General features: G+C 51.7%; 1 long non-coding RNA gene across 1 annotated transcript; it reads right to left on the minus strand.

The window, feature by feature from the left end:
• Window positions 1–227: 227 nt before the first annotated feature.
• LOC123651354 lies at window positions 228–15016 on the minus strand. Its single transcript, XR_006740003.1, has 3 exons — window positions 14553–15016; window positions 3585–3685; window positions 228–1242 (listed from the first exon to the last, which is right to left on the minus strand). It is a non-coding gene; the product is annotated as an uncharacterized LOC123651354 (long non-coding RNA).
• Between the last annotated feature and the right edge of the window lie 10388 nt (window positions 15017–25404).

Raw genomic sequence — 25404 nt, forward strand, 5'->3', positions numbered from 1 at the left:
CTCCAGTCCCTACAAAAGGCACAGCCTGGACAGAAGGGCCAAGTCCTCTCCTTCTTGAGGCCCAGCGTGATGGGGCGGGGGAGCCCCAAGAATACTGGCAGGAGTCAGAGCCCCACCCAGCGGCTTAGGGCCTGCCCCAGTGGGCTCTGGGCGGACAGCCAGTCCACCCGGCGCCCTGTCTCCGCTGCACCTCCTCCCTCACCCAAGTCACACTCCACACGCTCAGGTTCCTTTGTGGTGGGTGTTTTGATTAATTTTATTCTAATTAATTCAGCAATCTCAAGCTGTTTGCAAAATCTGCACCGAGCGCGGCTCCGTGATGGATCTGCAGAAAGGGGCTGCAGACAAACACACGATTCACTTCTCCGCTGGTGCTATATATATCTTACGGCTGGGAGAGGGTGGGCTGGGGAAAGGAGCAGAACGCTCCTGCCTGCTGCCTTTCAATGTCATTTCCCAAATGCCCTCTGCTTGCCGAGGCAGAGGACAGACATCCCCAAGGCTTTCTCGCAGGCAGGGGGCCAGGCGTGGTGACAGGGACGTGAGCCCCACTTCTGCCTCTTCGTTTCTGTGGAGCCTCTGGTAGTTTGCAGCACCCTCACCTAGGAAATGGAGCAGAAACAGCTGCCTGGCCACTCCGTGGGTACTCAGAGCCAGCTAGGGGATGGGGCAGACTTGGGAAACGGCACCAAAGCTTAAGGTTCTGCTGAGGTCGTTACTGGAGAGAGTGGAGTGCGATGGTTGGGATTCACACTGGATCTTCTCCCTTAACCTCTTACTACCTGGGCACCTTGGAGAGGTTACTTCAAGTCTCCATACCTCAGTTTCCACATCTGTAAAATGGGGGTGCAATGGGGTTCTTGTAAGAATTTAATGAATATGAGGTTTTAGAACAGTGCTTGGTAGGGGGTCAAGCACTAAACAGACAAGCTTTTACTGTGGTTATCTTAGTCACCTCTGTCTCTAAAATCTTCCCAAGCCACACAAATCCCCAGCTATGCAGGAGGCCTTCCTTCCCTGGTGGTCTGTTCTGTCACATGCACCTCTTCCCTGCAGCACCTGTCCTCCCCTCACTTCTCTGAATGTGTTAACTCTTCATCCATAACCTCTAAGTGCTCCTGGGTGGTCCGTTTTTCTTCTTGTCCTCCCGATTGCAGGCTCCTCTTGCCCTAAGCCTGTAGCTCCCACCATGGCAGGATTAAGGGGGCTTGGTTCATGGATGTTCCAGAAGATCCATCCAAACTCACTGGAAGGCAGAAAAATGATTATTCTAAGGGAACTCATCTTGAATCTGGGTTTGTTAAGCACACACAATGGTTTTACTTAAAATCTAAATAAATATAAGGAAGTTGTCTTAATCGAGGCAATGTCAATTGTCTTTATGAATGATGGTTTTCTTTTATAGGGCGCAACATTGGGAGGAACATATGGAAATGGTGGAGGAGAATCCCTCCCAATACACCTTTTGAATCTGTAGAAGGAAAAACAGCCACCAGGGAACCAAGAAGGTAATGGGATGGGGAGGGAGCGACGCTTTAGATGGGCACTCAGGCAAGGCCTCCCTGAGAGGGTGTTGTGAGAGCCAAGCCCTGAGAAGTGAGAGGAAGCCCGTTGTGTGGCAGTCTGGGCAAGGAGCACTGCAGAGAGAGGGCACCGTCACACAAAGACCTTAAGAAGAGAATAAACCTGGGTTTGGAAGGCTGGCTGGGAAGACAGCAGGGCTGTGAGGGCACAGGGTCCAGACCAAAGGGCCTTGTAAGGATCTGGGTTTCATTCTAAATGGTCTGGGAGCCTTTGGAGGATTTAAAGCAGGAGCTTATCTGTGATGCTAAAGGTCACTTTAGCTGCCTCTGAAGACTTCACCCATGCATCCTTCAATCCATTCATAACAAGATTTACTGCCTTCCTATACTTTCTGCCAGCTGTTGCAGGAACTTGGGGTTCAGAGTGGAGTAAGACATTGCCCTCCCCTCAGGGAGCTTAGCAGTGATGAGGAAAGAAACATAGACACTTTGAAAGCAGGAGGCAAGCGCCATGGTAGAGCTGTGCACAGGGTGTGACTGTGGCGGGAAAGAGCGGAGCCTAGGGTTGGGGACAGGGAGAGCTGTTGGTTAGAGCAGTGGTTCTTCAAACTGAGTGGCATCAGAATCCCCTGGGGGGCTTGTTAAAAACCAATTGCCGCTGCACATACTTTACCCACCTCCCCCCATTCTGACTCATTAAGTCTGGGGTGGGGCCTGGGGATGTGTATTTCTAACCAGTTTCCAGGTGGTGCTGATGCTACCGGTCCAGGGACTGCACTTTTGAGAACCCCTGGATAGGAGATTGCCAGCTTCTATGGGCCAAGAAGAGCTATTTCCAGGAATCCGTTTCAGCACTCCGGGCCCTGGACAGCTCCCAGCATTTCCCTTCAATGTTCATCTCCTAACCAGGAGCCCTCTGAGGACAGTCATTTCCCCACCATCTCTCCCAATCTGCTGCCCCTTGGATTCTGCTCACAACCCCTTCTTCCCTCTTCCTCCCGGAGAGGCATTTCTTCAAACGCTGTTCTGCAACTGAAGGAGCCATTTCACTCTCAGTCGCCTTCATCGATTCCTCTAGGATGCACAAGACCTCAGTTACCCTGAACCTGGCTCCCAGCCAGCCAGCTAAGAGCCCTCATCCTCCCCTCCCCTTCTCAAAACTGTGCCCTGGGCTAGGGATTCCAAGTCCCTCACTCTTCATCTGCATGCTACAGGTTTTAGTCATTTCACACCCTAGTGGTCAGTCATCTCCCCACCCTTTCCTCCTCTTTTCCTGTCCCCACCTTTCTCTGTGACCTGAATGTCCCCTGTTCTCCCCATCATATTTCCCCAGCCCCCTCCCACACTCACCTCTTTGTCCATTCCTTTTGTGCTACATTGGGCAAGCTTTTTCATAAAAACCTAATTTCCCGGGGTTCCTCAGCGAGACAGATTTCCAACATCAATCAGAACCCAAAATTTTAAATTTATAAAAAGTACTCCAATTGGGGAATTTCCTAACTACCCTTCAAGTGCAGAATCCTCCAAGGATTTTCAGGAGGCAGCTGGTCCTGTCCCTCTCGCCTCCACCAGGTCATAAACTCGCCGAGAGCAAGGACCTCGGCTACTCAGCTCTGAGATGATGTGCTCAGTACAGCACCCAGCACCGGGAAGTGCGAAGCGAATGGCCCATTATTGTTACTACAATTGCCATTGCATTGTTGTTATTCATGATGCCTCCTCTCCTTGTGCCTTGCCCAACGCTTGGCACAGAGGGTCCCAACACAGTCTCCAGGGAAACACACAACCGGACGTGGAGTTGTCGCTCACCCCTTCCTGGTCTCCCCTCTTCCTGCCTCATTCGCCTGTAACAGCTTCTGTCTCATTTGCCTTTCTCTCTCTTCCTTAACTACTGCCGCGTTCCGAGCTGGCACATCTGAATGATTTTTGTGCAATAACTCCCCACCCCCAACGCCCAGATTTCGGAGGCCTGGGAGATTAGTGTCAGGAGATTTGGTGGGTAATGGGTTCTGGGCAATAGAAAACGGCCCCTTTGCAGGGATACAATTATGCAGGTTACACTTGCCTGGCTTCAGACGCAGCCACCGCCCTCAGGGAACCTGCCGTCAGCACAGATGGCGCACAGGCCACATTATATAGAATATTCTCCACTTGCTGTAAAGCTGTTGACAAATATACAAGAAACAAGATGATTTTCCTTTCCTTCTCTTTTTTCCCCCTTTAACCAAACACTGCAAGCCCTCGTGAGTCACAAAAGTTTTGAGATATTACTCAGAAATATAGGAGGAAAACTCCATATTTCCCCCTGTCAAAGGTTTGGCTTTCTTATTTATTTACTAGCGTGCCACTGGGTAAATTGAACCCTGAACAACATTAAAGGGAAATAAACATATCTCTCAGCCGCTCACGAATCCAGGGCGCTCACGGGCCCAGCGCTTGCCGGAGAGCTGGATTTCCAACACGTCTCCCCAGCCTGGGGGGCGGGGGGGTCCAAGGGCTGCAAAGCAGGGAACCTTCAGCTCCCCACTCCAGCACGTGCCCCCCATCACCAGCCCCCAACACCCACAGCAGACAAACACCCGCCCTCGGTGTGCACAGCAACTCTGGGCAGATGAAGTAATTTCCTTTTTATCCCACCTTTCACACACACACACACACACACACACACACACACACACACCTGCTCACACGCCAGCAATGACAAACAGACTGGCGCCACAGGAGGAATGCACCTTGGTCCTATCTGCATGGCCGCAATCAGAGGGTGGGGTGCCTGAGAGCATTCTTATGGCCTGTTTACAGTCACAGAGAATCAATACTTACTTTTGGGAAAGAAAACACACACACCCAGAGACACACACGCCTATCTGCGGTGGATGGATGGATCTCTCTCACACTGAAAACCATGACAGATGAGTTTTGTTCAGACCTCTATGCATTTTAAAGGTGCATTTCAACTCACTAAATTAGAATCTGGGTCGCTGGTGGCACCCACCCAACCCTGACCTGGCCTCCTCTCTCCCTTGGCGGTGGGGGAGGGAAGGGCCGCCAACCAGGGCCTCGTTCAGAATTCAATCTCACCTAAACGGTGTGGCTGACTCTCTCTCTCTCTCTCTCTCTGTTCGGTTTCCAGGATGAGAAAAGCTGGGCCCTGTGCCAGAGGGGCAGGCCTGGACTAGGGGAGTTTATAGGGTGAAAACAGATGCTCCTTTACCCTGTGGAGTTCAGAGGTCTTAACCCCACCATGGTAGTGACTCAAAGCTGATTGGGATGCTGGCAAGCAGTCGCACAGGCTCCAGGAATTCAAAACCCATTCAGAAACTCTCCTGCTCAAGAACCTGCAGTGGCTCCCAGTTACCCACAGGAACTAAGTTTCCTCTCAGTTGCTAGTGCCGGCAGGAGCTTGGGTTGAAAAGTACTCTAGCCCGGCTGGTGTGGCTCAGTGATTGAGCATTGACCTGTGAACCTGGGGGTCACAGTTCAGGTCCTGGTCAGGGCACATGCCCAGGTTGTGGGCGAGATCCCCAGTAGGGGGTGTGTAAGGGGCAGCCAAATGATGATGATTCTCTCGCACCAATGATGTTTCTATCTTTCTAGCCCTCTTCCTTCCTCTCTCTGAAATCAATAAAAACATATTTAAAAAGAAAAGAGAAGGGCGCTGAGGCCCCATGTGGCTCTGCGGGGAGTGTAGTGGTTGATTAGTGGTGTCTCCCGTGAATGAAAGAGAGGAATTGGGGGCACCGGTGCTGAAGGGCTGTCTTCCTTGGATTTCAGAATTAAGTTCAAATACCTCGCTGTTCTTCCAAACCTCTCCAATGTCTGGCCCCTCTCCAGTGCCATTGCCTGCTGTTCTCCAACAAGGCCATCCCACTCACATACTTGGCACGTGGCACTTCAGAACAACCTCTGTGCCTTTACCCAGGCTGGCACCCTTACCCGCCTGCCATCTCTCCACCTACTGCTTCTGAAAGCCCAGCACAAACCCTGCTCTCCCATTAGGCTTTCTTCGCTGCTTCAGTCCACTCTGGCTCTCGAGGTGTTCAGGTGTTCACGTATGGAAGTAATCGAAAGTTAGACGTGTTTTCTATTTCTAAGAGCTCATCTCTATAACCCAACTGGCTCCCCCTCCCCCACCATTGTCTCCATGTGACGACCACATCTTAATTTATTTTTTATTTTTTATTTTTTGTATCCCCCACAGCAATTCACCCAGTTCTTGCCAGGTCTCAGCCTGGCCACAGACACTTGCTGATTACCCGGCCTTCCACAGGTTTAAGCAGGGGCTTTGAAACTTCTAGGGTCTTGGAAATCAAACCTCTGGGGCCAAAGGTGGAGTTAGATGCGCCTGCTCAGGACCAGGAGTCCCCAAGACCCAAATTCTATCCCTGACTCATGGTGAAACCTGTGGCCTGGTTACAGCTTACCTAAATGCCCGGGCCTTGATGTGTCCGTCTGCAAAATGGGCTCCCACTTTCTGCCCCCTTCTTCCCACCACGCAAGAGTTAGAGCTTCCATCTCTAGCCTGTCACTGCCTAGCCAGAGACATGGAGCCAGAGAACAGACCTCCTTGGTTCCCAGTGTCCTCACAATAAAATGTAGCATTCTCGCCCCAGCTCCTTTGGCTCAGAAGGGCCGGGGTTTGATTCCAAGCAAGAGCACATACCTTGGTTGCAGGCTCGATCCCTGGAGCCCGTCAGGAAGCTGGTTGGGGTGCGTGTGGGAGGTAACCAACCCAGGTGTCTCTTTCACGTGGATCTTTCTCTTTCTCTGTCTCTCCCACTCCCTTCCACTCTCTCTAAAAATCAATGGAAAAATACCCTCAGGTGAGGATTAACAACAACGAAAGTGTAGCATTCTCCTGGGGAACAAGTGTTTGGGAAGGTTCCCTCCGTTCTCTTTGGTCCCACTCCCTGAAGCACAGAGAGGACAGCTTGGGGGAGTGAAGTGGGGAGGGGTGAGCCCCAGCATCTGATCTTTGGTACCATTTGCCCTTCTCCAGAGCCCCCTTACATGTCCCTCCCCTGGGCGAGGAAAGGGTCTGAGAAGACGGATGGGCTCGGAGGAATAAAAAGCCAAGGTGACCCAAGTCAGCAGGCCTCTCCCTGTCGGATGCGGATGCACACGGATCCTTCTTGACCCCACACAGGGACCCGGGCTGGGCCACCCCCATGTGGCCACCGGAAATGGTTACAAAAGTCTCCAGAAAGTACCTGTGGCACAGTTGTGTGCAGAAAGCGGGCCACAGCACTGTCTGTGCAGGGAGGGTAACAGTGTTGACATGTTGAGAAGTGACATCGGATAGAAGTGACATCCTAAGAGGCAGGCTCTGGAGCCAGACCACGTGGCTTAGATACCAGCCTGCTCTCTCCTCACCTGTGTGGCCTTGGCAAGACACTTGCTCTTCCTGTGCTCAGTTCCCTCGTCTGTAAAGCAGACATGACCACTATGGGCGAGTGAATCTTCAGAAAGAATGGAGCTCAGTGCTTCCTGTCACTATACAGGCCACTGGGGTGTGGCCTCAGAAGGGGGCAGACTTTGTCTATTGCAGCCACTGCTTGATCCCTGCACCTAGAGTAACATCTGCATCCACAAATATTCCCAAATGAGTGGGGGACACTCATCCATGAGAGGCTGCCACACTCCGGTTCTGTCAGCGAGGCAAACGCACACCTTGTGACGGCCTACAGGAGTCTGTCTGTGTGTCCAGAAATGGGCTAGGGAGGGTCGGGGCACAGCACAGGGGTGAAGGCACCAGGGCCCTGAGGGGGAGGCTGCTAGCTGTCTCCATTCCATTCTCCTGTTCTTCCCTAGTCCTAGAACTTCTGGGATTGCCTAACCTCCCTCACAGCTGGACATAGCCATGTGACTGAACTCTAACCAATAAAGTATAAAGGGAAGTGTCAAACAATAGCTTCTGGAACTCTCCCTAAGAGATAGTGGGCACTCTTCCCCCAGCTGACAGGAAGGTGGAGGTAATGGCTGGAACTGGAGCAGCTATGTTGGCCTGTGAGGGACCCTAGTCAGGGAACTCACCCATCACATAGTGACAAGAGAGTAGAAGCCTTGCTTGACTCAAGACTTTCAAGATAGAAAGAAATAAAATGTCTAGAGGTACAAACTAACATTTGGGGATTTGCTATGACCTGCAGCTCATTTCAGTCCTAGATGGGACTGACCCCATCACTGGAAGCTCACAGTCAGCTGAGGGAGGCACACAGGAAAACTGACCAACTCTGCCGAGTGTGGCGGTAATAAATAGGCACAGGCAATAGATGTGTACAGGTGATAGACAGGCACAGGTGATAGACAAGCACAAGTAATAGACAGGCACAGGTAATAGATGTGCACAGGTGATAGACAGGCACAGGTGATAGACAGGCACAGGTAATAGATGTGCACAGGTAACAGACAGGCACAGGTGATAGACAGGCACAGGTAATAGATATGCACAGGTAACAGACAGGCACAGGTAACAGACAGGCACAGGTGATAGGCAGGCACAGGTAATAGACAGGCACAGGTAATAGACAGGCACAGGAATAGATGTGCACAGGTGATAGACAGGCACAGGAACAGACAGGCACAGGTAATAGATGTGCACAGGTAATAGACAGGCACAGGTAATAGATGTGCACAGGTGATAGACAGGCACAGGAACAGACAGGCACAGGTAATAGACAGGCACAGGTAATAGACAGGCACGGGTAATAGACAGGCACAGGTAATAGATGTGCACAGGTGATAGATGTGCACAGGTAATAGACAGGCACAGGTAATAGATGTGCACAGGTAATAGGCAGGCAAAGGTGATAGACAGGCACAGGTAATAGACAGGCACAGGTAATAGACAGGCACAGGTAATAGATGTGCACAGGTAACAGACAGGCACAGGTAATAGACAGGCACAGGTAATAGATGTGCACAGGTAACAGACAGGCACAGGTAACAGACAGGCACAGGTGATAGGCAGGCACAGGTAATAGACAGGCACAGGTAATAGACAGGCACAGGAATAGATGTGCACAGGTGATAGACAGGCACAGGAACAGACAGGCACAGGTAATAGACAGGCACAGGTAATAGACAGGCACGGGTAATAGACAGGCACAGGTAATAGATGTGCACAGGTAATAGACAGGCACAGGTAATAGATGTGCACAGGTAATAGACAGTCACAGGTAATAGATGTGCACAGGTAATAGACAGGCACAGGTAATAGATGTGCATAGGTAATAGACAGGCACAGGTGATAGACAGGCACAGGTAATAGATGTGCACAGGTAATAGACAGGCACAGGTAATAGATGTGCACAGGTAATAGACAGGCACAGGTAATAGATGTGCATAGGTAATAGACAGGCACAGGTGATAGACAGGCACAGGTAATAGATGTGCACAGGTAATAGACAGGCACAGGTAATAGATGTGCACAGGTAATAGACAGGCACAGGAAATAGATGTGCACAGGTAATAGACAGGCACAGGAAATAGACAGGCACAGGAATAGACAGGCACAGGTAATAGATGTGCACAGGTAATAGATGTGCACAGGTAATAGACAGGCACAGGTAATAGATGTGCACAGGTAATAGACAGGCACAGGAAATAGATGTGCACAGGTAATAGACAGGCACAGGAAATAGACAGGCACAGGAATAGATGTGCACAGGTAATAGACAGGCACAGGTAATAGATGTGCACAGGTAATAGACAGGCACAGGTAATAGATGTGCACAGGTAATAGACAGGCACAGGAAATAGATGTGCACAGGTAATAGACAGGCACAGGAAATAGACAGGCACAGGAATAGACAGGCACGGGTAATAGACAGGCACAGGTAATAGATGTGCACAGGTAACAGACAGGCACAGGTAACAGACAGGCACAGGTGATAGGCAGGCACAGGTAATAGACAGGCACAGGTAATAGACAGGCACAGGAATAGATGTGCACAGGTGATAGACAGGCACAGGAACAGACAGGCACAGGTAATAGACAGGCACAGGTAATAGACAGGCACGGGTAATAGACAGGCACAGGTAATAGATGTGCACAGGTAATAGACAGGCACAGGTAATAGATGTGCACAGGTAATAGACAGTCACAGGTAATAGATGTGCACAGGTAATAGACAGGCACAGGTAATAGATGTGCATAGGTAATAGACAGGCACAGGTGATAGACAGGCACAGGTAATAGATGTGCACAGGTAATAGACAGGCACAGGTAATAGATGTGCACAGGTAATAGACAGGCACAGGTAATAGATGTGCATAGGTAATAGACAGGCACAGGTGATAGACAGGCACAGGTAATAGATGTGCACAGGTAATAGACAGGCACAGGTAATAGATGTGCACAGGTAATAGACAGGCACAGGAAATAGATGTGCACAGGTAATAGACAGGCACAGGAAATAGACAGGCACAGGAATAGACAGGCACAGGTAATAGATGTGCACAGGTAATAGATGTGCACAGGTAATAGACAGGCACAGGTAATAGATGTGCACAGGTAATAGACAGGCACAGGAAATAGATGTGCACAGGTAATAGACAGGCACAGGAAATAGACAGGCACAGGAATAGATGTGCACAGGTAATAGACAGGCACAGGTAATAGATGTGCACAGGTAATAGACAGGCACAGGTAATAGATGTGCACAGGTAATAGACAGGCACAGGAAATAGATGTGCACAGGTAATAGACAGGCACAGGAAATAGACAGGCACAGGAATAGACAGGCACAGGTAATAGATGTGCACAGGTAATAGACAGGCACAGGTAATAGATGTGCACAGGTAACAGACAGGCACAGGTAACAGACAGGCACAGGTGATAGGCAGGCACAGGTAATAGACAGGCACAGGTAATAGACAGGCACAGGAATAGATGTGCACAGGTGATAGACAGGCACAGGAACAGACAGGCACAGGTAATAGACAGGCACAGGTAATAGACAGGCACGGGTAATAGACAGGCACAGGTAATAGATGTGCACAGGTAATAGACAGGCACAGGTAATAGATGTGCACAGGTAATAGACAGTCACAGGTAATAGATGTGCACAGGTAATAGACAGGCACAGGTAATAGATGTGCATAGGTAATAGACAGGCACAGGTGATAGACAGGCACAGGTAATAGATGTGCACAGGTAATAGACAGGCACAGGTAATAGATGTGCACAGGTAATAGACAGGCACAGGTAATAGATGTGCACAGGTAATAGACAGGCACAGGTAATAGACAGGCACAGGTAATAGATGTGCACAGGTAATAGACAGGCACAGGTAATAGATGTGCACAGGTAATAGACAGGCACAGGTAATAGATGTGCATAGGTAATAGACAGGCACAGGTGATAGACAGGCACAGGTAATAGATGTGCACAGGTAATAGACAGGCACAGGTAATAGATGTGCACAGGTAATAGACAGGCACAGGAAATAGATGTGCACAGGTAATAGACAGGCACAGGAAATAGACAGGCACAGGAATAGACAGGCACAGGTAATAGATGTGCACAGGTAATAGATGTGCACAGGTAATAGACAGGCACAGGTAATAGATGTGCACAGGTAATAGACAGGCACAGGAAATAGATGTGCACAGGTAATAGACAGGCACAGGAAATAGACAGGCACAGGAATAGATGTGCACAGGTAATAGACAGGCACAGGTAATAGATGTGCACAGGTAATAGACAGGCACAGGTAATAGATGTGCACAGGTAATAGACAGGCACAGGAAATAGATGTGCACAGGTAATAGACAGGCACAGGAAATAGACAGGCACAGGAATAGACAGGCACAGGTAATAGATGTGCACAGGTAATAGACAGGCACAGGTAATAGATGTGCACAGGTAATAGACAGGCACAGGAAATAGATGTGCACAGGTAATAGACAGGCACAGGAAATAGACAGGCACAGGAATAGATGTGCACAGGTAATAGACAGGCACAGGTAATAGATGTGCACAGGTAATAGACAGGCACAGGTAATAGATGTGCACAGGTAATAGACAGGCACAGGTAATAGACAGGCACGGGTAATAGACAGGCACAGGAAATAGACAGGCACAGGAATAGACAGGCACAGGTAATAGATGTGCACAGGTAATAGATGTGCACAGGTAATAGACAGGCACAGGTAATAGATGTGCACAGGTAATAGACAGGCACAGGAAATAGATGTGCACAGGTAATAGACAGGCACAGGAAATAGACAGGCACAGGAATAGATGTGCACAGGTAATAGACAGGCACAGGAAATAGATGTGCACAGGTAATAGACAGGCACAGGTAATAGATGTGCACAGGTAATAGACAGGCACAGGAAATAGACAGGCACAGGAATAGACAGGCACAGGTAATACACAGGCACAGGTAATAGACAGGCACGGGTAATAGACAGGCACAGGAAATAGACAGGCACAGGAATAGATGTGCAAGGAAAAGCAGAGAGGAGGAGAAACCACAACCCAGTGGAGGCTGTGGGTGGGAGTTGGAGGGAGGAATCCAAGAAGGCTTTCCGGAGGGAGTGACACCCACACCTACCTGAATCCCAGAGAGTTGGGAGAAGCTTTCAGGATGGTGGGATGGTGGGAATGGAGAGAGAGGGGTAATGTACTAAAACTGAGACATATGTGAGAGTTTGGGGGCTCTGGAGAGAGAGAGAGAGAGAGAGAGAGAGATTGATTTTGTCTTGAGGAACCAAGAACTGCTTAGCAGCCTGGAGGAGGCAGCCTCTGATGAGAAGGGCTTTCCCAGGCCAAGGCTGGGAGGAAGGGCATTCCTGGCTGGGGAACAGCAAGGGCAAAGCAAAGAGGCCATGCCTGAGGGCAGGGTTTGAGCTCAGTGTGCCCAGGAAAGCAGCAGGAATAACGGAGAGGAACTATGAGTGTTTAGAGCTTATGCGGAGTAAGACTAGGAGGCTGGGGAGCAGGTGCCTCATGATTGATGTGTGTACCGTGTATAAACTCGCTTAACTTAACAACCCTCTGAGGCCAGCACTCTTACCATCTCCTTCTGCAGATGCGGGAACCAGCCCAGCGAGGTTACACCTGTGCTCCAGGCTGCACAGCAGGGAAAGGCGGGGCTGGGCTTGGAGGCTGGGCAGGGGGACTCCTCAGCCAGCGTGCTCCCCTGAGACCAGCCACTCTCACAGAGCCCTGGCTTCTCGAAGGGCGTGCTCAGCCCTTTCCCATGGACCCCCTCCTCCCCACCTATTCACCTGGCAGCCTCTGAGGCCACAAGTTAGTGCTGGGATGACCTACAAGAATGCCAGGAGATTTTTGTCTTCTCCCAAAGGGAAAGGGAAGAGCAGTGGCTCCAGGGAGGCCTGGAGAAGCCCAGAGCAGCCAGAGAAAGGCACGTCTGAGAAGGGGGCATGGGATGTATTCAGGCAGGGTCTTCCTTCCACCTTAGGCGTAAGACTTTCGTCAGAAGCATCGCGTTTTTAATATGGTGTGTGTGATAGGGAGGGAGCCATCTACAGATTGGTGCACTTCTTACTCTATCCCATTCACTCCCTCACATTCATTCTATGAGGCTGATATCGCACCCTCATCTGAGAGGTGAGAGGAGGCCAGAGGTGGCAAGTAACTGTGCCTGAGGTTGCCCACCTCATAAATGACAGAGCCAGGACCCGCCTCCCTCTTACCGGTTCTCTGTCTGAGATCTTTATATCCATGGCAGAATTCTGTTCAGATGTGCTGCCTCCTCCCTCACGCCCTGCCGTCCCCTCCCCCTCCCGTCCTGCTCCCACAATCTGCAGTCGACATATGCCTCCAAAAGGCAACAAGCCACACACGTCCTCAGAGGTTTTTCAAAGCATAGTATCATTATGCGAGAGCTGAGAAAATCACTGCTAGAAACACCCTCTGCCTTCCCCAGCCCTGGCACGTTTGGCAGAGCCGTCCTAAGCCATGAATCTGAGCACCTTCAGGCACCAAAGACCTTGGCCGTTCTCCATCCCCTGCCTCTGGGAGGGAGGCCTCTTCAAGACCCTGAGCGGGAGGAGGGCTCCTGGGTTTCTCTCTCTCTGGCCACGGCCACGGGTCTAATAAGCTCTCCACAGGGGGAGGCCCAAGGGCAGTGCCACCCTGCACAGCTCCAGGGGCGCCCTCTCACTGCTGCTGGCACTTCCTCTCCCGACTGGCCTCAGGCCTTTCGTTCCCCACCGCCCTGCCCAGCTGCCCTCTGGGGCTTTGCCCTGGCTCCAGGCCTGCCCACTCGAAGCCTTATGGCATATGAGGCCCAAACTCGAGCCTGACTGTTGGCTGGACGTTGGGCAAGGCGGTCTGCTCGTCTGGAGTTCTTTCCAAGAGAAGCCCCAAGTGCAGCCCAGAAAATCAATAAGCAAATGAATAAGCAAATGCTGCTGTCTGCTGAGCCGATCTGGGACTCCCGGGCAAACATTTCAAATCAACAGCCGCTGCCACAGAGCATGCTGGGAACCAGGACACCTTTCTGGGTGGAATTTTCAAAGTCCCCATCTCTCCCAGAACTAGAGAGGAGGCTGGGCGGGGTGGCTGGGAGCAGCAGGGGGACCCGCGCTGCAGAGGAAAAGGCCTTTCCACAGAGCGGCATCTGCCATCCTCCCGGCTCAGTCCTCTGCTCCTGCTGAGAGCAGGCTCGGTGCTCAGCGGAGGAGCTTTGATCTGGCACTGCCCACGCGGATGTGGGTGACAAAGCAGCCTCAGTCACACGAGGCTCCAATTAAGGGAGCTGGCCCTTTCCTGCCGACTCCACTCGCAGTCACACAGCCGCTCTGCGCACTTCTCCGTGGGGCCCGCGGAGAGGGAGGCCAGGAGGATGCAGGGACTGCGGCTGCGGAGGGTGAGAGAATGGGCCAGGGAAGACCATACTCCAGCTCTGGGCAGCCACCCCCCAAGTCTTTCAGGCCCTGGCAGAGATCCCTGCACCCGCTCCCTCCTGCCAGGCAAGCAGGGGCCCACCCTTCGGCGCCCAGCAGCCAGGGCAGATGCAAACAGAGATGCCTGGGCAGCTGAAAGAGACTCACTCGGCCCTCAGGAGACCAGCCGGGGGCCTGCAGTGCCCTTTCCGAGCGCCTCCTCAAGGCCCGCGTCTTCCCTTTTGTGCTCACAAATGCCACCCAATCGCAGAGGCGGCCGAGGCTGAATTACAAGCAGAGAGTGTCTGCCTGGGGCGCTGGCCTCTGGGCTGTCTGCCAGGGCTGTCAGGCCGCCCAGACTTCAATACCAACAGAGCTCGGGAACAAGAGAACAGCTCCAGGACCCGCTTGGAAGCCCGGAGGGAATGACCCGTCTTGTGAGGCGGAGGAGCTCAGTCTGCCCCGGGCATTCTGACACGAGGCTGTCTGCGGGCCGGGCGCGGCTCCCCCGGTGGGCCCCGATGGCGTCCGCAGCCAGAGGAGCCGGCCTTGTGAGCGCTGCCCGGTCTGCCTGCCCGCGGCTCGTGCTGCTAATGAGCGGGGCCGTCTCCTCTGCCGCCCTCGGAAGAGGTCTCCCCCGCCACAGCTCCCAGCAAACCCTTCAGCCACACCCGGACACGTGGCGTGTTCTGCTCATAAAATGCACGTGTGAGAACCCTCCGCGGCTCGCTGTTGGCCCACAGAACAAGGTCGCGAGCAGCCCGGCCTCTGAGGGCAGGCCCACGTCTCCTTCTAAGCCCAGGGAAGCTGCGTGCGGTGGGTCAGAGCGCAGACCCGGCCAAATCCTAGCTCCCCTCACCAGCTGTGTGGCCCTGGGTGCCTCAGTTTCTTCGTCTGTAAAATGAAGGTGGAGAGTACCCGTGTCCACGGAGCTGCTGGGGATTAAATGAGTGAATGCACGTTAAGTGCCCAGAGCAGATCCCAGCAGGTAGGGAGAGAACGTTATTATTCTGAGAGAGCAAGGTGGCAGGCCTCCTGGGAGGGAGGTGTCCCGAGAGAGAGAGAGAGAGAGAGAGAGAGAGAGAGAGAGAGAGAGAGAGAGAGAGAGAGAGAGAGAGAGGGAGGGGAGCAGCCCAGAAACCACAGGCTGCTCCAGCCTCCTCGGGGGATGTGGGAGAAAATTGGGAACCCGCTGGGCTCACACGTGAGCTTTACACACGGTCAAACATGCTGGTCCGAAGTGTGTGGCTTCATTGGTTCTTACGTGTGTGCACCCTCTTCCCATCGGCACGCAGTTCACCATGCTCCCATCCCCCAGAGTGTCCCTCCAGGGACATCTGCCTTCTACAGGCCTCATCGGAGCAGGGCCCACACCTGAGGGGGCATGAAATAACCTATCGGGGTGCCACTTTATCCCATCCTTTCCATTTCTCCTCTTGTGTGCGCTATATAATATACATACTATGTTAGCACATTTGTGCCTCTTTAGAATTTGTTAATAGACAAACATTTGCTGGAGATAGATGCTGAATCTCTCCTGCTCATCCCCTGGACATTCTCCCCCACCCCTTCTCTTCCCCTCCCTCCCCCCTCCTCTGGGTTCAGGTGGGATTTGGCTAATGGAAGAGCCCATGAAGAGGAAGGCACAATCAGGAAATTTATTCCGAGGGCTCCCTCCCTGCAGGGTCAGCTCAGGAGGCTGGTCCCCTACTGGGAAGCTCCCCACAGATTGGCCCTCTCCCTCCAAATGTTGGTAACCACCCGGATGCCACCCTGTGGACTGCGGGCTGGTCGCAGCTCCGCTGACACACTGCCCTGTGGCCCCTCCATATCACACCTGCATAGAGACCTTTGCAAATAAGCCTCCTGAGTTCACCACCCAGAGCGGTGCCCAGCCTGGACCCCGAGGGCAGTCCTCCTCCTCCTGGGGAGTGAGGGCAGCAGTGATGCTGGCTCTCCCCTCCAGGCCTGGGGGCAGCATCCTTTAGAAAGTCTGTCTCTGGAGGAGATGGAGTTTACCAAACTCCCACTGTGGTTCAGCAAGGGCCCTTCCTCCATCCCCTCCCAGAGACTTCTGGGACTCAGCTCTCCCTCCCTTTATCCCATCCCATCCCATCCCCTCCCCTGCCCTCCCATCCCATCCCATCCCATCCCCTCCCCTCCCAGAGACCACTGGGACTCAGCTCCTCCCATCCCATCCCATCCCATCCCATCACTTCCCCTCCCCTGCCCTCCCATCCCATCCCAGCCCATCCCATCCCCTCCCCTCCCCTGCCCTCCCATCCCATCCCATCCCCTCCCCTGCCCTCCCATCCCATCCCAGCCCATCCCATCCCCTCCCCTCCCCTGCCCTCCCATCCCATCCCATCCCCTCCCCTGCCCTCCCATCCCATCCCATCCCCTTCCATCCCCTCCCAGAGACCACTGGGACTCGGCTCCTCCCATCCCATCCCATCCCATCCCCTCCCCTGCCCTCCCATCACATCCCATCACATCCCATCCCCTGCCCTCCCATCACATCCCATCCCATCCCATCCCCTCCCCTGCCCTCCCATCACATCCCATCCCATCCCATCCCATCCCCTCCCCTCCCCTGCCCTCCCATCACATCCCATCCCATCCCATCCCCTGCCCTCCCATCCCATCCCATCCCATCCCATCCCATCCCCTGCCCTCCCATCGCATCCCATCCAATCCCATTCCCTCCCCTCCCCTCCCCTGCCCTCCCATCCCATCCCATCCCATCCCATCCCCTCCCCTCCCCTCCCATCCCATTCCATTCCCTCCCAGAGACCACTGGGACTCAGCTCCTGGCATCCTATCCCATTCCATCCCCTCCCATTCCATCCCCTCCCCCTCCCTCCCATCCCATCCCATCCCATCCCATTCCATCCCCTCCCCTTCCCTCCCATCCCATCCCATCCCATCCCATCCCCTCCCAGAGACCACTGGGACTCAGCTCCTCCCTCCTTTCCATCCCCTCCCATTCCATCCCCTCCCCTTCCCTCCCATCCCATCCCATCCCATCCCATCCCATCCCATTCCATCCCCTCCCAGAGGCTGCTGGGACTCAGCTCCTCCCCTCCCATCCCCTCCCCTCCCAGAGACTGCTGGGGGTTCAGCTCCATTTGCTCAGAGATGAAGCCTCACCCTGGGCAGGGGGGCGGGGGTAACAGTTTGTTTACAAAGGGGCAGGCAGGGGAGGAAAGCCGACTGGTGTTGCAGCCCCAGAGCTGGCAGAAGGGGGAGCCTGCAGAGAGTAATGGTGTGGAAGGCTGCGTGGCCATGGGTAACTGGGTAGACGGAACAGCCAAGCACGGGTGACCTCTGGGGAGGGAGCTAAGGAAATAAATTCCCTGTCCTCACTCCTCTCCCTTCCCCCAAACCCAGCGGGAGCCCTGGGGATGGCAGCCATCTGGCCAGGAGCAGGTGTTGGAATGGGGTGCGGATCTGGACGGGCAAAGAGGTCAGCCCAGAAACCACCGCTGTTCTGGGAAGGCCTTGCCTCTCCACGGGCTCCCTGCCCCTGGCCCTCAGTCCAGCTTCACTCCCAGGGGGAGTGGTGAGAAGTTGTGGCCCTGGAGGAGGGAGCTGCGGGGATCCAGGCACATAAAATGTCAGAGCAAGAAGTCAGAGCTTCCCCCAGGCAGCAGGGCAGGCAGCTGGCAATGATCGGCTAAGTCCAGGCTGAGCGCGTGGAGCGGGATCCAGGAAGGAGGTGGGAAGGGGCGTGCTGGCTGTCTGATCCCTTCCCACCTCAAAGAGACTGGAGGCCACAGATAAAAACGCCGGTGCCTCCAGCAAGCCGGTTAGGAAGCGCTCCCGCACCTTTGTTCATTGCAAAACACACAGATCAGGGTCTGGCTTCCTCTCCAGAGCCCCGGTTCTGGTGTTTATGATGAGCTCGGGAGAGTGGGGAGGCTGGCGGAGAAGGGGGAGGGGAGTTCTGTCTCCCTCCTCCCTGGGCAAAAGGGCCCCCTCCCCCGCAGGCCCATCTCCGCATCTGTCTAACTGCAGCCCCCGGCAGCTTCTGGCAGTTCTCTGGCCACAGAGTTCCCATCTGGAAAGTGGCAGGAGTGGCACCCACTCAGCGGTTCTTGGAAGAGAAAATGTGACAGCGCGTGTGGAAGCGTATGTTCCTCCCACATGAGGGTGGGGCAAGTGCTGTTGTCTGGAATCCCTGAAAGGAATATTCGTCCCTAAACGTGTCTCCTTGAAATAAGGGGGCCTTGCCCTAGGGATTCCTGTGTTCCTCGAGCCCAGCTTTGTTTGTGGGCTGCCCCTGAGCCTGGGAGGGGATTGAGGCTGGCCCTTGGGCTGGAGATCAAACAGGAAACAACTGAGAACTCTGGAAGGGACACAGTTTTCGTGTTTAGGCATCTTGAGAAGGGAGATTGGGCCCCGGGAGGCAGGGTGCACGGGTAAGCAGCAAGGGCGAGTGAGAATTCCAGGTACGAGGCAGAGACTGGAACAGGAACACCACCCAGATCACCCAGGAGGGGGCAGGGCGGAGCGCTCTGTGTGGGGGGACAGGCTGGCAGGAAGGGCCAGATCCAGGCCCCGCAGCCCATGCTCCCCTCCGAGTGTCCTGATAACCACCCCTGCGAAGCCCTTCCCAGCCCTTGTCTGTCTTGCCATCTTTCCTCTGCCCCCCGAGTCAGTCCAGCAGTTTGCTTTTATTCTTTGTAAAGCTGCTGAGGTCAGCAGGAGAAAAATGATACCTTCCTGCCAGTTCTAGAGTCCCTACAAATTCATCATTCATTCATTCATTCATTCATTCATCCATCCATCCAACAAATATTTATTTAATTCCTCATCTGAGGATATTTTTTCCATTGATTTTTAGAGAGAGTGGAAGGGAGAGAAAGAGACAGAGAGAAATACCAATGTGAGAGAGACACATCGATTGGTTGCCTCCCATATGTCTCCTTCCCAGGGGCAGGAGTCTGTAACCAAGATACCTGCCCAGAATTGAACCAGGAACCCTTCAGTCCACAGGCCAACACTCTATCCATTAAGCCAAACCAGCTAGGGCCATCCAACAAATGTATATTGAACATCTACTATTTATATTCACTACTCCAGTCTTAGGGGATACATCAGTGAATAAAATGGAGCTTCATTCTGGTGAAAAGAGACAGTAAACAAAATATATAGTAAATGCTATGCAGGAAAATAAGGAGTCTGGGGAGGGGTCCAATCTGAAGAGAATAGCCAGAGAGGATCTCATCAAAAAGGTGACTTCGGAGTGAAGACCTGAAGGAGGTGAGAGAGGACATGTAAGCATCTGGAGGATGGCACAAAGATCCTGAGATGGGCATGTGCCTGGCAGGTCTGACCAACTGCCAAAGGCTGTGTAGCTGGGGTAGAGTGAGCAAGTGAGAGTAGTAAGAGGGGAACCCAGTGGGGAGGACGGTGTAGGCCACTATAACATCCTCATCCTCAACTGGACTCTCCACACTGTGCTCAGTTTCCCTCTTTCTAGACACACCTTAATTTTTTCCAAAATCAAATCCCCTGTACCAATCAGGTTGCGCATAGCTGCAAGTAACAGAAAAACCAACTGGCAGTGGCTCAAATCATAAGGACATCCTATATAATAAAAGCCTAATATACTAAGTGTCTGGTCATCCATTCAACCAACCAAAGTGTAATATGCTAAGGCCAGTCAACTGTTTGCTATGACATGCACTGACCACTAAGAGGCAGATGCTCCAACTAGTAAGTTAGCTTGCTGGTGGGGTTTGGCCAATTGGGACTAAGTGAGAAGGGCCAGACACATCCTGGAGCCCTCTCACAGTCCCTCCCTGGCTGGCCAACTTCCCATGTCCCTCCTTGGCCCCGATTGTGCACCCATTGGGTCCGTTGGCCTGGCCTGTGCCCTCTCAATATTCAGAACCCCTCTGGGGACCCCCGAGAGCTGGTTTCAGCCCTATCCCACAGGCCAGGCCTGGGGGCCCTCTGGTGCATGAATTTATGCACCGGACCTCTAGTATATTTATACTGGACAAGTGCCTGAAGGGAGTGGGTGGCAAAGCTAGTTTAACAGATCACAGGTGTCATCAAGGACCAAGGCTCTACCTGTTCTATCATTCTGCTGCCCTCAGTGTGTCCTCGTGGTGACTAGATAGCTGCTGCAGTTCCAGCATCACACCCTCCCCAACAGCTCCCCAAATAAAAATAAAGGGGTCACTGTGTGTGCAGTGAGAGAACAGGAAGCCTTTCTCCTCCCATTTGTCTCGCATCATGGAGGAAAACAGTCCCCCACAGACCCAGCAGACTCTCCCTGTCTCATCGGCCATTGGGGTCACATGTCTTCTTCTGTGCCAAAGGGGTGTAGATGGTCATAACTGATCTGTACCAATTATGACTTATCTGGGGCTGAGCACATTGACCCCTGGAGGAGACTGGAGTTCTTCCAGCAAGGAAGGAGGAATGGTGTGGGGTACATGATGGACAGTGTCTGCCGTGCCCATCCCAATCCCACTGCACCCCTTTTGTAGCACTAAGGAAACAAAGACCTTCAGGCTCCCTCAACCACCCACCCGCCCTCCCACCCAATCTATGTTCCCTCCAAGGCTACCACTCCACTGAACTCACCATTGTTCTTCCCAAATCAGCCACTCTGCCTGGCTTTCCTGTCCCAGCCAATGGCAACACCATCCGCTGGGCCAAGGCAGAAAGGTGGGTGGCTTCCTGAACTCTCCCCCTCACCTACTTTCCACGTACTTTTAAAAATCAGCTTCTTCATAGCTCTCCAAAATGTCCCTTCCTTTCCATCCTCACTGGGCCTGCTTTGGCTCAGCCCTGGACCATGCCACAGCCTCTTCCCCTTATCCCTGCCTCCAGATCCATCCTCTTTCAGATCAGGGCTGGGAGCAGAGTGAGGGGAGCGAGGCTCCTCGGGGCTGAAAATCAGATGGTGCTCAGCCGCAGGGTCATGTTACAGCTCTGCTCCTCGCCATCTGCAACCAGGCTGATGCTTCTAAGTCACAAATCTGATCAGCGTGCCATTGGAGCTCAGAACTGCCCAAGAACTCCTCTCTGTCTTAGTAAGAAACCAAACTTTTTAGAATAACCTAGAGACTCCACCTGTCTTCCAGTTCCTCTTCTTGTTTCCTCCCTTTCCATGCACTTCATGCTTCAGTCATTCTAGTCTTCTTCACGCTGTCATCTTTGCCTCCTGGGTCCTGAGCCCAAAAAACTCTTCACCCATCTTCTGTGCTCCCCTAACTCATTTTTTTCTATTATGAAATGTGTAGGACCTACTAAACACTATAAATAATCATGCGATTAATACCCTTATACTGCCACCATCACTTCAGACATAAAATAATACCAAACAGTAGAAGGCCTCGGCACCTGTCGCCAGTCACATCCATCTTCCCAACCATTGGGATCATCATCATTCTGCTTTTGATGTTTATTATTTACACAGCATGGGTTTGGATAGTTAAGCAATATATTATCTTGTTCTGAATATTTTGAATGTTTTTAAATGTCAGGGTAGCTCAATTGGTTAGAGCATCATCCTGATACCCCAAGGTTGTGGGTTCAATCCCTGGTCAGGCACATGTAAGAATCAACCAATGAATGCATAAATAAGTGGAACAACAAATTAATGTTTCACTCCCTTTCTCTCTTCCTTTCTCTCTCTCTCTCTCTCTCTCTAGTTAATCTTCACTTGAGGGTATTTTTTTCACTGATTTTTGGGGAGAGTGGAAGAAAGGGAAAGACAGAGAGAAACACTGACATGAGAAAGACACATTGGTTGGTTGTCTCCTGGGTGCACCCTGACCAGGGCCCAGGCCAGGGAGGAGCCTGCAACCATGGTATGTGCCCTTGACCAGAATCAAACCCGGGATCCTTTGGTCTACAGGCCGACCTTCTATCCACTGAGCCAAACTGCCTAGAGTGTTTCTTCCTATCTTAAAAATGAATCAATAAATTTTTAAATAAAATAAACTTTATGCAACTAGTTCATATGGTTTACATTCCTCTGCAATGTGTTTCTTCATACAACATTATGTTTGAGAGATTTATTCATATTGATGTTTGTAGCTTTAGATCAGAAATCAGAAAACTTTTCTGGAAGAGACAGATAATAAATATTTTAAATTTTTTTGGCCACAAGAGTCTGTTGCAACTACTCAACTCTGCCATTATGGTGTGAAAGCAGCCATAGATAATATGTAAATGAGTCAACGTGACCGTGTTCCAATACAACTTTAATTACAAAAACAGGCAGCAAGCTGGAGAACATATCCCTGCCCCATTAACTTTGGGTTTGGCCTAATAGAATTTAACCCACAGAATGCTAGAGAATATGATGCACGCAAACAGAGGTTGTTGTTTTTTAAATATATTTTTATTGATTTCAGAGAGGAAGGGAGAGGGACAGAGAGATAGAAACATCAATGATGAGAGAGAATCATTGATTGGCTGTCTCCTGCACTCCCCTACTGGGAATTGAGCCCACAACCCGGGCATGTGCCCTTGATCGTAATCAAACCTGGGACCCTTCAGTCTGCAGGGCAACGCTCTATCCACTGAGCCAAACCAGCTAGGGTGCAAACAGAGGTTTTAAACATATTTGTATAACTTGGCCTGTTGCAGTCCTGCCATTTGCCCTGAGAAGAGCATGCCTCCAGCAAGCTGTTGTCTCTTTGACCTAAGTCCCTAAATGAAAGATAGAGTGAACCTGAGCAGAATCATCCTAGATCTCCTGAAATCCTGTGAGCAAGAAGTAAATGTTATTATATGTCACTGAGATTTTTTTAAAGGATTGTTTGTTACACAGCATTAGTGCCATAGTACCTAATACAATGGGCATTTAAGTTGTTTCCAATCTTTGAGTTTGCAACAAAGCACATGCTTGTAATACGTCAGCTGGCGCACCAATGCATCTTCAACACTTCTAGTTAATGCTGATTTGTTTTCCAAAGCTTTGTACCAATCTGCACTCTCCCAGCAGTGTCTCAGAGTTTCCATGGCTCCATATCCTTGTCAACACTTGGTTTTGTCAGATGTCTGCTGATCTGATGAGTGTGAAATCGCAGGGCTGTCTAACTCTTGTTCATTTTTCCTTTTCTCGGAACCTCCTTTCCTAATTCCCCAGTCTGTACTAGATTCACATTCTCAACGCATCCATAGCTCCTTATGCTTGCCTCTCTCACAGTGCTGGTAACATGGCATTGTATTTATCACTTAGTCTGTCACCAAACACAGAGCCTCTGTACTCCAGTCGCAGTGCAGAGCTCAGCACATAGCAGGCGCTTAGTAAATAATTGTTGTATAAAGGTTTGATGAGAAACTTTAATCAAACTGGTCAGCTCCTGCCCTAGGGGAATGTATAAGCTGAGACCACTAACGCAGGTCCAAGACACACACGAAGGTAGGTGAAAGGTCAGAGGCGGATTGCTTTTCATGTGGGCATCTGATTTGAGCTTGAATGCTACTTGTTTTAGTGCTGAAATGAGATCACACCCAGGTGGGTCTCAGGAGACTAGCAGTAGCTGGAGAAGGGAGCAAAGACTAAGCCCTGAAGGTCTGCGAATGTTTTGTGGGCAAATGCAATATAAAGAAGCAGGAAACAGCGGTTGGCTAGCATATGCTGCACACTGTTCTAAATCATTTGCACGTACTTAGAGCCTTCCAAAACCTGTGGGGTCAATATCAGAGGAGGAAACGAAGAAAAGCAACTTGCCCAAGGCACACTGCCGGTGAGTGCAAGGCCTGGACTGGTTTGAACTCAGGCAGTTTGGCTCGGCTGCTGTTCTGAAAACCACACCTCAAGGAACTTGGCACCTCCCAGAGGTTTCTTCTCTGAAGCTCTGAGAACCCCTTTGGATGGCATGATTTGGTTTGGTGGACCCAAGGTCACAGCCCAGGGTCAGAGATCTGAGAGATCCTTGAGAAGGGCATCTGTGCTGCTAGTCAGCATGATAGAAAGAAAACAGGTCTGAAGCCAGGAGACTTTGGTTTTAATCCAAGCTCAGCCACAGACTTAGTTCAGGTTATTTTTGTTGCAAAAAACCATACACACATTAATAACTTCAAATTTGCTCACATGAAGAGAAAAGGTGTATAGGTGATGCTGGTGGGACACCCAAAGATTGAGCCAAGAATTAGACCATGGGTAGGACTTGCATCATTCTGTGACTTTTTCTCGGGACTAAGACCAGCATCTCATCCCAGGTTCAGATTCCTGGAAGATGAAACCTGATTGGCTGGCGTCAGACCGCTGTTTTCCTCCAGGGGTCAGCAAACTCATTAGTCAACAGAGCCAAATATTAACAGTACAACGATTGAAATTTCTTTTGAGAGCCAAATTTTTAAAACTTAAACTTTTTCTAATGCCACTTCTTCAAAATAGATTCACCCAGGCCGTGGTATTTTGTGGAAGAGCCACACCCAAGGGGCCAAAGAGCCGCATGTGATGAGAAAGGTGAGAGCACATGGCCTCAGGAAAAGAAGGCCATTGTGAGCGAGGCAGTATCCCTAGGAAGTGTCTGACAGCATTACTAATTCACTGCAGACCTCAGAGAAGCCATCTTCCTTCCCGGGCCTCGGCGCTCTCCTTCGTGAAATGAGATATTTGACCTGTGTCTTGTTCACCATTATGTCTACAATGCCTGGCATGTTAGATGCCTAACAAATGCTTGTTGAATTAATGAATGGACTAGAGCTATCTCTATGTGGGTGCTGGGAGCTGACAGAGAGGGAGGGAGGGGACACAGGCACTGCTTGGAGAATGCCCCAGAAAGCCAATTTAAACAGTCTTTTCTCTGGGCATCCTTCTAGTGCCAATCCTCTCTCCTCACCATGCATGCTTCTGGATGTGCTTCTCTAATGGACTCTGTCCGAGACAGTGACCTTTGCAAGCTGTTTGCTGGTTTCCTGACAATAGCCAGCACAGTGCCCTATGTAAACATGGTCCAAAGGAGAGGACCCTGGATTGGAAGCCAATGTCTAGAACCCAGACTCTTTCATTTACTATGTGAACTGGGGAGGGGAGGGG

The sequence above is a fragment of the Pipistrellus kuhlii genome, unplaced genomic scaffold, assembly GCF_014108245.1.
Source record: "Pipistrellus kuhlii isolate mPipKuh1 unplaced genomic scaffold, mPipKuh1.p scaffold_m20_p_5, whole genome shotgun sequence".
Taxonomy (NCBI): Eukaryota; Metazoa; Chordata; class Mammalia; order Chiroptera; family Vespertilionidae; genus Pipistrellus; species Pipistrellus kuhlii.